We start from the raw sequence: 15,163 nt of genomic DNA on the forward strand, positions 1-15,163 counted from the left end.
GTGAAGAGGGAATGCTGTGCTTTCAGCTCTTCTCGATGCCCTGCTGTGTCCCCTTCTGCCCTCCGAGGGTTTGGCTGCTCAACCCTTCCCTGGACACCCTGAGCAACACATTTCCCTTTTTACACGAGCTGGTTTGAGTCAAGTTGCCGTCACTCGCAACCAAAAGAATCCCGACTGATAACACCTGTATTCAAATACAACATCAAGACAAACATGTCAGAATAGTTTTGTGTCCTTTTCATCATCTAAACGGTAAAGCTACAAAATCCCAGTATGTTCTTGCTATGCCATTGGTTTAAAAATATCTTCATTTTCAAAATCCCAGTCGGATAGGCATTTGAACAACAGAAAAGTATTGTGTGTGAAGCAGTAAATATCTAGGAACAGGAAAAAAAAAATCTTATTAAGAGTTTAGGAATGGTGTCATCACCACAAAGTTTAGTACTGATTTTTCTGTTTAGTATTATCTTTCTTCAGCCATAGTATGATTTAGTGCTCTAGTATTTTAGTATTATTATATTATAGCAATAATATTACTAATACTATTATAGTAGCATTAATAGTATACAAATATTACTATTACCGTAGTACTTTAGTATTGGTTATTACTTAGTATTTAGTACTATTCTCCTTCAATGAGCTCTAGAGTTTTAAATGTGATTCCAGGGAAACTTCTAACAATCCTCTGGAGTAGGCAGGTGTCCCAGGGCCTCGTTTTCTGGTCACCCTATAACACACCATGGGTGTCAACAGAGTGCTCTGTCCTGAGGAGGGGAAACCCAGACATGGTCCCTTCCAGAGCCACGGCAGGAGCCTGGGGCTCACCAGCAGATCACGGGGTCAAACGGAAAAAAAAAAAAGTCCAAAAAAAGCTTAAAAATAAAGCAAGCCGAGTTGATTTGCCTTCCAGGAAGGAAACAAGCACAGAGAAGGGTTTTGTGGAGTAGGTCAGCAAAGAGGAAGTGTCAAGGTGTTGATGCGGTGACAGGGGTGGTTCTGCTAATGAAGGATGGATAACGACACTGTCTGGGAAGGGCTGGGTCACGTCTGTGTATCATTCATCAGAACAGGTCCCTTTATTCCCTGGTAGGGAAGAGTTTTCAGTTAGATCCTGTGAGGGTCTGCCTACCAGGGCCCTTCAAATTTGACGGTCCTTTAACAGCTTCACCAGTTCAGCACCAGTGGACGGGGAAAATGCTATTCCATTGATTCTCCCAGGCAAGTGCTACCCAAGTGGAAATGCCCTTTTTACGCAGGTCAGTCATTTGTTTGGTCAGTCAGTGGAGAGGCTCTGATTGAGACCTACTCATTGTGTAGGCAATGACCTAGGTTTGTTCAAAGACAACACTGCAGCCTGTCCATAAGTGGCTTCCAATCTAACAGAGGTAGAGAAGCATGGCAAAAATAGAAATGCAAAAACGTACGCACGTTTCACCTTGCGTGTCTCTTCAGAGTAGACTGGGGCCCGAGGGAAGGAGAGGTCATTTCTATCTGAGCTTACCTGGGAAGGCTTCTGAGTGGAGGCCTTTCTTTTAAATAGGCGTCTCCCCAGGTTGTGATTTAATCTTTTGTTCTCATCTTTGCGCTCCGAAGGCCCAGGGACTACTCTGCAAGAAATGAGCCTTGTAGAGAAAACCTGGGCATTTGAGTTTTAAAGCTTCACAGTGGCTGGTGGGTGGAAAGCTGGCCGCTTAGGCGGTCACGGCAGGTGGCGGCAGAGATGGAGAGAGGGCCAGGGGCTCAAGTGACATTTAGGAGGTAGAAATAGCAAGACACTGCGATGAATGCAACGAGCATTTAACACTGGGATAGACACTGTGGATGCAGGCAGGTTAAGGGGGACTCTCTGCCCTCGGGGATTTACAATCGCTTTTATAAGCTGGCTGTGAAATAGCAGCTAAAAATACAAGTCACAGATGCCATGTTCCAGGGAGCGGTGCTGAGCTTCACGCAGGAAGAGCCCTCCCTGCCCGTCCCTCCTGTTCTTAGCCCAATGCTGTGTGCCTTGGGTAACGCTCATTCCTCTGGGAAGAGTGGGAAAGTGAGCACTCACCTCTCAGACACATAAAATGCATTTTTATTTTAAAAATCCAAATGAGGGGGAAGTTGTTACTGAGTACTCTGAAACTGAAAAGCAAATGAAATTATTACCAACACTTAGGAAATAGGCCCAGGGACTTTGAAGACACTGGGCTCCATGCGACCAGCTGTGAGCGGTGGCTGATATTACTAAACCAAAGGCCATCACTGGGCTGCAGGGATGGGAACATAGGATGTAGACCTGTAGCATGAGGGCCGGCCCATATGTGGGCTGCTGCATTTTAGGGGAAACATCTCACATAGAATGTCCCAGATGGTGGAAAACACATCTCAAGGAAACATTGAAGGAAATCTAGAAGAGGGAAGAGTCACATGAAACGTAGATAGTGGTCTTCCAATAATGTGAGAAGCTGTCACATGGAAGAGAGTTCAGGTGTGTCTAGTGGGCCAAGGATGGGTGAAGAGATGCAGCTGGAGACTGCTGAGCCCCTTCTGTGCTCTGAGGTCTAAAAGAGATGCATGTCTCATAATCAGGGGCAGCTGCACAGAGAAGCACACTCTCCTTACCTGGGGCTGCTTTTTGCTCTCAGGGTGTTTATCAAGCCCCCCTTGAGAAGATCAGCATCTTTACACTGCAATAAAGCAGGTGCCATATGTAAAATGGCTTTAGGGATAAGTTAAAGGCCTGCTCCATGGTCTACCTACAAATTCTCCTCTGAAGTTTCATTCTGTAGCTCAGCAGATCTCAACAATTGGGGGGTGTGGACTCCTCAAGGAATGTAATGAAAGTTACAGGAGGCCCCACCCCTTAGAAACAAGCAAATGATTTGGCATATATTTTCAGGGGGCTCACAGACAGCTTTCATAGGTAAAACTCGTTCACAGATATCACATTAAGCTTTGGCTACGACTTTGATCATTATTAAAATGCAAACATCTAATAGAAAAGACATGAGTTGATGCAAAGATAATCCAGTGAATAGAATTGCAAGGAGACACGAGAGCTGGTTTTGGTGGGGAGCACAGAGGAGAGGAACTATTAAACGCAAGCAGATCCCTTTGTGGGTGGAAGAAAGATAAGTTTCTCAGGAGCAAGGCTGAAGAGGATTCCACGAACCCAATGGTCAGGTCTAGAGCTGCCCATTTACCCATGAAACAGCAGCCCAGCATGCTCTGGGTCATTCATGATAAATTAGCCCTGGAGCCCACCCCTGCCTGTGGGGCTTGGGTGAGGAAGCCAGCCTATGACGCAGGGGCAGAGGAGCTGAGCAAGAGGGATGAAAAATGTGTTTGGAGCACCAAGGAACAGGAGATTAATTCTACCTGTATGAGGGATCCCAGTGGTGTGACATCTAAACTTGGCTTTGAAAAAATGAACCAGGATTTCTTCCAGGCAGGGGATGGAAAGCCTGGCTTGGGAGCAACAAAAGAGCACAGGGAATATGATTAGGGGGCAGGAAGTGACCAAGAATGATACTGTAAATGTGGTTTGAGGCCAGATGGTGAGTGGGCTTGAAAGGCTTGCTATGGAATTTGGACTGTGGGAAACTGGGAGCCATGGAAGGTCCCTAAGGCAGTGACCCCATTTGAGAAAGAAAGCCCTGCCACAGAGTGCAGGAGGACTGTGGAGGGAGCTGACCCCTTTGGTGGCACCTCTTTGGGTGGGATCATTGCTATTTTCCTGTCTTGGTATTCAAGGTCACAAGGCTAGACTAGTGCCAGAGAGAACACCCTAATTCCTTCGTATAGAACTCCAGACTGCACACCTTTGTCCCCTTATGTTTCCTTTTGCCCCATAGAAACTACAGCACTGAAGGGACATCTGTAAAAATGACCCCCTGGGAAACCTTTCCATCCAGAGTGAATCACTGTTTATACCATCTGTACACTGAATCTGAAACACTGCTTCCCCTCACATTTCAACATCACCCTTCTCTGACGAGGGTGTTTTGTGGCCTTTCCAGACCATCTTCCTTAGTTTCTTTTCCTTGGCTCTCTCGGGAGGAAGTAGCCCAAGGTAGCCATGACTGGGCTGGGGCTGTGGGCAGGGAACCTCCGTAAGCAATTCTCTTGGCTCATTTTAAGAGGTCAGATGCCTGAGTCTTAGGTTATTACAGATTCTGACCTGAGGCCATGATTGCCAGGACAGGGATCAGAGAAGGACAGATCCACCTTCTCACCTGGCGTCCAGTGAACGTTACTAGACAAGGACTCAGTGGATGCTCTGGATTTCCTAAACAGAAGGATTTTAGAAGTCGTTACATGACAGTAGGGCACAGCTTGGGGATGTATCATTAAGTTGTGTCTAAGGAGCAGGCAATTGTTTTATACAAGGTCTACTTGGCATTGTGGGGCATTGGTCTCTGCTGGAGTTCCTGGGATGGGGCTGAGCCTTGTGACTCACTCTGTCCCCACTCTGGCCTCGTCACTGCTCTGTCTATGGCATCTGGAAGCACAGCTGGGTATATGCAAATGGCTGTCCCCTCAGGTGGGCTGCACACCACACTACAAGGGCATGAGGCTGTGGCTCTCTCAGGCATGAAAGTGGGGGTTCCCGTTCTCTCCCTCTTCCCCTCATAGGAAGAGAGGACAGGACTTACATGAAAACATTGAACCCTGCATTTGGGAAACAGTTTAAAGAGCAAGTTCAATCCCAGGAATGGAGGAAAGACTCCTGGACTGGGCATCATTCCAGATGGTCTTGAGTCTCAGCTCAGTAGTTTGGGGATCATGGACAGATTCCTCAACTCTCTGAGCATCGTTTTGTAAAGAGAAAGCAATTCTTGTCCTCCCAGGCTTATACTGAGAACCAGTGGAATTGGAAAATGCTTGTAAATTTAACAGTAGGGCACCAATGTAAGGGATCAAGAGAGTTCTTCATCATGACCATTATTATTAAGATCTCATCATCTCCTGGCCAGCTCCCATCACCCCTAAGGTTGGGGAACTGGGGCTATTATCTGGTCTCCACTTCCCTGAGGTGGTTTAAAGACTCGAGGACAGCACAAAAACCCACCTCCCCAGGTGGCACCATTGTTCCTCCTCTTGCTCTGCTAATTTCTTTTTTCAAGAAAAGACTTTTGTGAAAATTTCTCTTCCCTTTCAAGGTTACCTTTCCTGTTCATTTAGCCTTGTTATGGGGAGTGAGGAAGGCTGGACACAGAAATGACCTTGACCCCAACTCTATTGGTTCCTAAATGCAGCCCCACTTGTCCTTCCCTGAGGCTTTTGCATTTTAATAGTAAGTCTAGGACTCAATGAAGTGAATTTATAATGATTGAATCTCTGATGATTGGAATTTGTTGAGAACTCAAATAGAGAACAGAGACAAAGTGTTTTCCCATCAGACTTCACTGTGACCCACCTTTTACACTGTGTAAAACTAACCATATTTGGTAATTTACTATCAAAAAATTAGTAAGAGAAAAAAATTTAAAAGCAGAGGAGTTAGATGGGATGGGACTAGTTAAAAAGGCACATAAGACTCTGAGTTAGTAAGTAAAGATGTGGAAAAGTGGTAGGGGCTGTGCCTGTCACATGGCCAGGGGGTTGATCCAAATGGATCACCTCTTAGAGGGAAGGCAAAGTCAGAATTCCTCCCTGGGTGTGGCAGGAGACTTGAGCCCCACACTATAGACATTAGCAAATGACTTTTGAATGGCAAAGCTATAATTTTCATTTCAGATTTTCGGGGCAGTCACTCTAAGGGTTTTGCCCTCAGGGAGGGCGACAATACAACCAGGGTCTGTAGTTGAAACTGAGCTTAATTTGCTGTGTCTGAGATTTTTTTGCTGTCATTCTCAGCAAAATGATTAGCCTTTACTTCCACTCTGCCCACACCTTTTAATTCAAGTTCAAAAAATTCATTCTAGGATTCCTTTCTACTCTTCATTTTAACCTATGTCCAGGCCAAATCACTGTCCCTTTGTTTCCCCTTCCCCTCTCTTTTTCCATCTCTCTCCCAGGCATGTCACCATGGAACATTGGAAAGAGTGTTGGCCCTGCCACTTACCAACAGAATGACATGTGGGATATTAAAAGTCAAGAGTTGTGTTCCTGAAACAGGGATTAGATCATCCACCTCAAAGGGGGACGTGTGGGTTAAGTAGGACAATGCACTTGATACACGGAAGTGTTTTTCCACCCTCCCATGCTAGTTTCTGAGTAAAATCCGATTCCTTCTTTGAGGACTAGGTCAGCAGTCGTAGGAATGGGATTCCTGGGGTCAGAGCGGGCTTGAAAACAAACATGAAAGCTCCCTGCAAATCTACATCGAATTTATTGTCATAGTGAGTGAAACATAAAGCACTTTTTAAGCAAATAATGCGGTGATAGGAAAGTCAGGAAGAAACCAGTCAGGAAAAGTTTCATGAGGCCAACTCTGAAGGGATCAACTTAACCCCATGCTATGTTTACAGCACATTTTCTTCATAGGTACCGTCTCCTGCAGGTGGACCATCATCTCTGAGTGCTTCCAAGAAATGGAAGCTGGTCTCTTAAGAGATCAGCGGATAGGTGGTTTGAAGAGGCGGCTCACACAGCAGGAGAAACAACTTTGACCAACAGATGTCCTGTTGGCCAAAGCAAGCGGTTAAAACTGACTCTACTGACACCTGGTGGAGAGTAGGGTAACTTCTTCGTGCCAAAGAAAAGCTCACTAAAGCGCCCTTGTGTGTGTGTGCGTGTGTGTGTGTGTGTGTGTGTGTGTGTGTGTGTGTGTGTGTGTGTGATGAAGGACTGGAAACACATTCATCATGTCAGGGGAATTAAACAATTCCTGAGGAATGAGGGTACCACACTGAACCACCAGATGCCAGAATATATAATTGTGGTTAGGTGACTCACCGAGACACATGCATGAAAAACAACAAACAAGAATGTGAAAATCAAACATTAGGGCCAAAGCAGATTTTTTAAATTGATTTTTAAAAAGTGTCTGATGGTGCATAAGACGACAACAAAACAACCCACTCCCTCTCCGGACCCTGGGAAGCTTCATGAGAAAGGACTCTAGTACTTGACCACTTGCTAAAAGTATCATGTACAGTAAAATAAATAAATAAATAAATAAAATAAAATACAAAAAAATTCAATCTTGTCCCAGGGAGATGGCGCCTCCCAGTCTCAGCTCATGCTCTCCTGCCTTCGGAAGCTGCAGTGAGCTGCTTGCAGATTTTTAACCCTGGGATAAAAAGAATAATCTTAAGGGGGTGTTACAAAGGCTGCTTGGCTCCTAAAATTCCTTGAAGATGAAAATAAAATTCTCCATTATAAATATAGTTATAATTGTTTACTATTTCTTCAGTGCCAATGGGGCCAGCAGCGAGGGGCTACATTGCAAAGTCCCTACAGAAATTGACTTCAGAGGCCGGGCGCGGTGGCTCACGCCTGTAATCCTAGCTCTCTGGGAGGCCGAGGCGGGTGGATTGCTCGAGGTCAGGAGTTCAAAACCAGCCTGAGCAAGAGCGAGACCCCGTCTCTACTATAAATAGAAAGAAACTAATTGGCCAACTAATATATATAGAAAAAATTAGCCGGGCATGGTGGCTCATGCCTGTAGTCCCAGCTACTTGGGAGGCTGAGACAGAAGGATCCCTTGAGCCCAGGAGTTTGAGGTTGCTGTGAGCTAGGCTGACGCCATGGCACTCACTCTAGCCTAGGCAACAAAGTGAAACTCTGTCTCAAAAAAAAAAAAAAAAAAAAAAAAAAAAAAAAAAAAAAAAAAAAAAAAAAAAGAAATTGACTTCAGAAACTTTGTGCAGTCTCCATGTCCCCTCATTGGGTTCAGTCTGATCCTGCTTGGTGAACAAGCTAACGTTACCTGTTGGCTAACGTTACCAGCAAATTCAACCATTTCCTGGGGGGCGCCAAGTGCGTAGCACAGCACACATAGCCTCAATTTTGTCTTTCAACAAAATGTTTCAAAGGTAATTTTCAGGAATGCACCAGAGCAACTGTTAGTTCAGATTTATAAGAATTCATCCATTATGCCTAAGTCATGAAGAAAGGACTGGGACACTAAATCAGAATTTAGGTTATTGTTATTATTTTTTCAAATCACAGGAACTTTGGTTAAGGGTTTAGTCAGGAAGCCGGGATAGGTAGATCTGGGCAAGAAGGTTAGAAAGGAAAGAAGAAAGGTTAGAAAGAAAGAAGGTTAGAAAGCCCCTCAAAGGTGCATGTAGTTATAGTTTTAGCTTTCCCCCCTGATATTTAAGTTAGATTTACAATGCATATTTCCTTAAATGGGCTAGTTTGAATGTATGATCCTGCCAGAATGTGTACAAAGTAGACAAGGAGATAGTGATGCTACTACTGAGAATATAGAGATTCCCAACTTTCTTGGGGGGCATGACATTCTTAGTGTTTCAGTAAATTTTTTTACGGTGACTCCAGGCCAAAATAAATACTTAAATGCTCTGTTTATGAAGTAATTATGCCCAAACAGCCTGACAGAAGGATATGCATGGTGTCTGACAGTTGTTGCTGGTTTCCTTCAAAAGTTAAGAACATCACTCTGTATTCCTGTGGTTTGCTGTGGTACCCAGGGTCCCTTGGTACAGAGTTTGGGAACCACGGCTGCAACAGCTTTGGGAATCAGTGAGAAATCAAAGGGTGCGATTTGCATCATCTCCTTTCACCCCTCACTCTTTGTGAAAACACGGCTGCATGATTTAACCGTTAAGTTTCATTTGGCTAAGTGAGCCTGGCTTACCGCTGTGGAGTAGATAAGGAGAGAATGAGACACAGAGTGAAGTCTTGGCAGGATTTAAGGCAGTCCTGGGAATAAATCAGGCTTGATTATCACTCAATAATTTCCTGAGTCCCTATCATATAGAGAGGTTGTGATGAAGAATCTAAAAAGTGAAAGAACACAGCCCTTACATCATCTAAGAAGAGGATGCGACGAGTCGTGTTGTCACTGGGAATCACAGGATGCCAAAGATAGCTGAGGAGCTGGCTGGATACCGAACACTTTAAGCTCTTAGGCAAAACTCTGACAAATGAGCATGGGACGTTCAATAGGTCGGACCCTTGCATGAGCGCCTCAATAGACGGATAAAAGGCAGGCTGCCTGCTTTTCCATGCTGTTCCGTTTCTGACTTACAGGTAGTGATGCGCCACCTAGAGCTACCTATAGCATAAGCTGAACTGGTGGTCCCCAAACTTTGGTGAACACACCAGGGGGATTGTTAAAACAGAATGCTGCGCTCCACCCTTGGCAGAGTCTCTGATCCGGTAACTTTGGGGGCACCTGAGAGCCTGCATTTCTGACCTGCTCCCAGGTGATCTGGCTATGCTTTCTAGGGACCACATGTTGAGAGTCACCAGCCTAAGTCATTTAGGAACATGTAGAAGGAACTGGGGCTCCATCCTGCTAGGCTACACCCCACACAGGGCATGCATCCTCACTCCATCCTGACCAGCACACAGCACGGCCTTGTCTAGAACATTTCCAGTGAAAAGGCAGGTACTCCGGCCAATGCACCTGGTTCTGTGGAGGGACTGTTACCTTCTCTGAAGGCCATTGACGTTTTAAATGGGGACACCTGAATTGGGGACACTCGGGTCCTGTGGTCATAAGATGACATTGAGACCATATAGGAGGGATTTTTGCATTTTCAGAGAGCTTGGCTTTGCCTTTTGCTTGCCTATAAGTAGGGACATAACCACAGAGGCTGCAGAAAAAGTGGTTCTCAATTTTCAAGGAGGGGGTTCATGGCACAATCACCTTTGCTATACACCTGGGGCCAAGCAAGTGTACCTAGAAAAGGCCTCACAGGTGATTTTGCTGAGAACTTCTGCTCATGAAAAAAGCACTTGAGTATGAGCATGGGGACAGGCCACTCTACTGTCATCCTCTTATGTCTACAGCCATTTGCTCTGTTGCTTTGAGCCCACACATGTGTCTTACTGTACTATGTCCTGGTTGGCTTCTTCAGGCCTACAGAGTACTCTCTTCCCATGCCTCTTTCTACCCTTCCTTGGGTGGCGACAACATCTTTATTCAAAGCACATTGCCAATTAAACCCATCAGCTATGCGCTGGAGAACAGAGTTTAAAAGTGGTTCCTGCTATAGTGCCAACAAACCAAGTGCACCTTCCTAGTGGACTTCCGTGCTGAGCCTCCTCGCCTGCCCCATGTGTTTGTTTCCTGAAAACAAGGGTCTCAAGTGTGGTCCCTAGATCAAGCAGAATCAGATCACTTGGGAACGAGTGAGAAACACAGGTGCTCATCTTCTACCCCAGCCCTAATGAACCATAAACCCCGAGGGTGGGGTCCAGAAGTCTGAGTTTTAACAAGCCCTCCAGGTAATGCTTTTGATGGACGCTTGCGTTTGAGAACTGCTGCTTTATAGTACTGCACACTCCCCTGCCCATGGCCATGAATTAGAAGGTCTTCAAAAGGTAGGGACCCCTCTCCTTCCGCTACCCACAAGTCAGCACAGTGATGAGCAAGCACATAGTAGGAACTCAAGAAACTTTCATTATTTATTGAAGCTAAGGCAGCTCTATTTCCTGCTCCTGAAAGTGAATAAACACTCCCTTGGTGTGCCACCACGGAGAGAGGTTGCCAACACTGGGTCTAAATTGTCTCCCATTTCTTACGGGTTGTATTTTCCATATTTACAAATCAGCTTTCCCTAAATCCTCTCCAAGTTTTTTACATTCTTTTCAGCTTAGAAAGCCCAAAACAAGATGCCATGTTTTAGCCAGTCCCTGTTTCTTGCTGGGTGGAGGAAGGGCATTTCTGCATGATTCTTAAATTCCATACTCCCAGCATGGTGATTATTTTCTGAACAATAGAACCAGATTGCTGATTCATGTTCGGCTCACGGCTCCAAGCATATATTTTTTTTCTTTTTCTGCTGTACTTGTGCCGAGGCAACACAATAATGTTCTATTCATCCCTCCAAATTAGAAATGCCAACCGCTCAGATATGCAACCAAAGAATCCCCCCCCCCCTCCTCTCTGGCTTATTTAAAGCCTTCCCACAAATAACACATTTTGAAATATTAGACGGTGTTCACTTTGGGCCATTTGGCTTGGGCAAAGACGGCTAGACCATATCTTTTTATCAGCAGCTCTTTGTGCAATGCAGCTCCAGTGGCATGCTGTCACTGTTATTCTCAGAAACTGTTTGTTGAGTGCATCACATACTCACTTCCTAAGATTCAAGTCTTATCCTTTTATTCTGCCTTGATATATTAAAACAATCCCTCTTTTAGGTGCAGGGGGAATGCTGGATTCTCACATTCAGAGGCTTGTGTTTGGATGCAGCCAAAGAATGGGGTTGACCTCAAGGTCCAATGGACCAGGTGGGGTCCAGCCAGCCCCAAACCGGTTGCACACTGTGTGCAGTGCCAGCCTGGCCACCACCTACCAGTGAGATCTCTGACCACCTCTTGACACAGCTTTGCCAGCGAGTGGCTGGGGTTATCTGTGGTGTTCTGTTTCCCAGCTGCAAAGGCAGCCCACTGGGACTGCTGAGTGCTCTGAAAGCTCTCATGGTGCTCCTGGGCTGCACATCAAAATCACCTGGGCACCTCTGAATAGCCCAAGTGCCCAGGCTGCACCTAGCACCACTTAAGTGCTTTGTAACTCAGGCCTCAGTTTTGTAAAGCTGCCGGGTGATTCCAAGGCCTAGCAAGGTTGAGAGCCATTGCCCTCTAGTAGCTTCTAAAGCAGCGTCCAGGAGTCCCTGCACCTGCTCTTGCTCCTTCTCGTCTCTTTCCAACAGTCAGCCAGGCCTTCAGAATATAATTCCGCTCATGTCACTCCTCTACTCAAAGACCTGCCATGGCTCCCATGCTCTTCCCCATTTGCCTCTCTGTCTTCTCTCCCCATTTCAGCTTCACCAACCTCCTTGCTATTCCTTGAACACGTCATCCGTGCTCCCTGCCAGGGCCTTTTGTGCCAGGATTTTCCCTCTGAATGAAATGCTTGTCCACTAGATCCCTGCTTGGGTCCCTCCCTCACCTCCACTAAGTGTTGCTCACCTTGACTTCCCGGAGATGCCTGCTTGCGCATCCCAATGCTGGGACCCGCCCCTTCCCCCTGCACTGGCCTCCCAGTTCCCCCTTCCCCTCTCCTGTCTCTCTTTTCCACAGTACTTCACATCTTATGACACGCTGTGCAGTTTACTCCTGTGCTCTGCTGTTGTCATTGTTGACTGTTTTGTCTCCCTCTGCTAGGAAGTCAGCTCCACGGGGACAGGAATCGCTGTTTTATTCACTGATGACCCCAAGTGTGAACACAGTGTGTGGCCCATGGCAGGCCTTTAGTAAATACTTGCTAAATGGAAATCAGTGGTCACTTCTGTGGGTGGTGGTGAGAGACAGGTGCTGGCTGGAGGAGAGGAGGCTCAGTGACACATACACAAAAATAAATTTTCTCAAAAATGACAGATTTTGCGGAAACACTTATCACTTGATTCTAATTGTGAGGGACTTCCAGGCAATGTCTAGGTTAAAAAATGCACACAGAGACAGAAAGTGGATGAGTGGTCATGTAGGGCTGGGTGGTGGCACTGGGGTGGTGGGCTGATTTAAGGAGGAAAAGGGAAGTGACTGCTCATGGATAAAGGGTTCCTTTCAGGGTGATGGAAATGTCCTAAAATGAGATAGTGCCGATGGCTGTACAACTCTGTCAATATATGAAAATCCACTGAACCATGGATTTCCTACAGGTGAAATTTGTTATGTAAATTATGTCTCAGTAGAACCGTTATAAATACATACTTAACTGAAGCATCATATAGAGTGTTACATCTAAAGCTGAAAAAGAAACTTAGGCTATTATTATTTCTTATAAAGCAGGTGGATTATCTCTGGCTTGAGTTTTGAACCGGGAGTGGGAGAACCTTCCTCAGCCCTTGGTTGCTGCCAGAGACATCTATCTATTCATTGATAAAGAAATGGAACTTCAACTTCTTGATCAAGGCCTAACACAGGAGTGATTTATTTGGGCTAAATGGCTTTCCTGCTTTCCTCAATAACTTCCCCCCTCCCCGCCTCCCCCCACATTCTGTAGTCTTTTTCAGGACTTTTGAGCAGTGTCGGGAAACAAGCAGTTACTTTGTGTGAAACTGAGTTTTGTATATGTTTGACACTATTGAACTTAGGTGGCAAGGAAAACTGCAGCCATATTTATATCATTTACCATCTACTGATGGCCAATCGCCCTACACCTCACAAAGTTCAATGTGTCTACAGCTGTCCACTGAGATGCCGCTTGGCAACAGTCCTGTGAATCTTCCTCTGAGAACTCCCTGATGTTATGGTTGTCCATATTATTTCATAACACATATGGAACAATAGCAGCACATTGCAATTAAAATCATAGATAGTAACAACTCAGTGAAGGCCATTCTGCCTCTTCAGGGAGTTCAACGGTATATACCGTGTTAAATTATGAAGAGGGAAAACCTTCTGTCTGCTCTTCCACCCATTTCTCTGCTCCAAGTCTTGACATGTGCCCAGCAGTGCATGGAGAGCCCGGCTGGCCAAGCTCAGGAGGTCACCCAGTGTCCTGACTTTGCATTTTCATTAGGGAATCTATGATGTGAACCATGCTGTGGTATGGGAAGACTCCTGGGGACTGCTGCTATGTCTCCACTGTCATCAATAAGCAGAACGTTTGAAGGAATGGGTAAGCTCAGAGTTGTTTTCTGCTCAGTGATGAGATAGAGGGGCAGAGGGGCTGGGACACTTGCCCTCTGACAGCAGCTGGTGAGAGGAATTGTTAGAATGCCTACCATGAGCAGGTGCTCTTAACTGCTGAGCCATACTGCCTCCCACCTACAGATGCACGACTCAGTAGGCTGCTATGATGGGCTCAGGTGCCTGAGCCCTACTCCCTTCCTTCCGGCAAGCACTGAGATGACAGGCCACACGAAAACAGTACTAATTAAAGGAGGTTGTAGTTGTACTCCATCAGAAGTGCAGAGGGCCATAAGAGTGTTTGGAAGGGAAAGAATAACTAAAATAAACCCCAACCCTATGAAACATAAACACTCTGCACAAATCACCATGCCTCTCTGCACAGGGCCATGCCAATTTTCTCAGTCAGGGTCCAGCTGTGAACTGAGGGTCATTCAGAATGTGGGTTATGACAAAGTGTAGGTGATCAGGCTGAAATCATTCTGGATGTGCAGTCTGGATGCTTGGATAGAATATCTACATCAGCCTGTTTTAACATCCTGTGCACATTTGTCTTAAAAGAAATGGTATGCCCTTTACAGAGAGGTTGTAAGGATTCAATGAGTTCATACAAGAAAAGTACTCAGGACAGTGCCTCGCACGTAGTAAGTGCTCAATACATGTGGGTTGTTATTGTTATGATGCATGGTTAATCCTGGCTTCTGGAGAGTTGAGTATGGGGTACTAGAGACCTAATTCTGTAGAGTCCTGGTTATTTTGTTGCACAGTAAGAGAAGAGTTGGCACCTGAAATTGTGTTTCATTCATTAGGGCGGTAAAGGGGGAAAGGAGTGTATCAGGTGCGCAGTGCTGTTGTTACCTGTTGAGAACTTGGTTTACTTCATGCACTTTTTTTCAGGTTGCAGTTTTTGAAAAGGGCACAGCATTAGATATGACATTTGTCAGGGTGAAATGGTTTCTTATAAAATAGTTGGCAACATTAGGAAAGAGTACGGTTCCCACTCTCTAGCATGATACTCTGTAGAACAGATTTTTTTTTTTTTTTGGCCTCAGCTGAGATGGAAGTAGAACAGATTTGATGAGAGGATAACCCACTTCTCTGGGGGCAGCAACATGTATACAATTGGCTCTCTTCTGCAGTGCTGTAATCATTAATAGGTACAATTAGGAGACTCTGTTGGGACTTCAACTAATGCTTTCCCAAAGGACATTTAAATGAATATTTTTTACAGCTTTGCTCATTCTTCAGTTGTACCATCTCTAGAGTCAAGAAAAAGTTTAAAGTAAGCAAGACCTACTTCCTGACCCATTTCCTTATAGGAAAAGGAAAGACAGTAGGCTTTGGTCATAGACTTATACTGTTTATTTTATCTGCCATACATAAACAGGGACCATTTGATTTTCCAGGAAAAAAAAATTCGTGTGATTTGAAAACAAAGATTTCTAGAGAAAGAAGAATA

At 45.3% G+C, this 15,163-nt stretch overlaps 1 protein-coding gene across 17 annotated transcripts in view; it reads right to left on the reverse strand.

Annotated features, from left to right (window-relative positions):
- The window catches only part of THRB (thyroid hormone receptor beta), a 359,669-nt gene that overhangs the window by 101,209 nt on the left and 243,297 nt on the right, over positions 1 to 15,163 (reverse strand). The gene's annotated exons all lie outside the window — the stretch shown is intronic.

This window comes from Microcebus murinus, chromosome 1 (genome assembly GCF_040939455.1).
Source record: "Microcebus murinus isolate Inina chromosome 1, M.murinus_Inina_mat1.0, whole genome shotgun sequence".
Taxonomy (NCBI): domain Eukaryota; kingdom Metazoa; phylum Chordata; class Mammalia; order Primates; family Cheirogaleidae; genus Microcebus; species Microcebus murinus.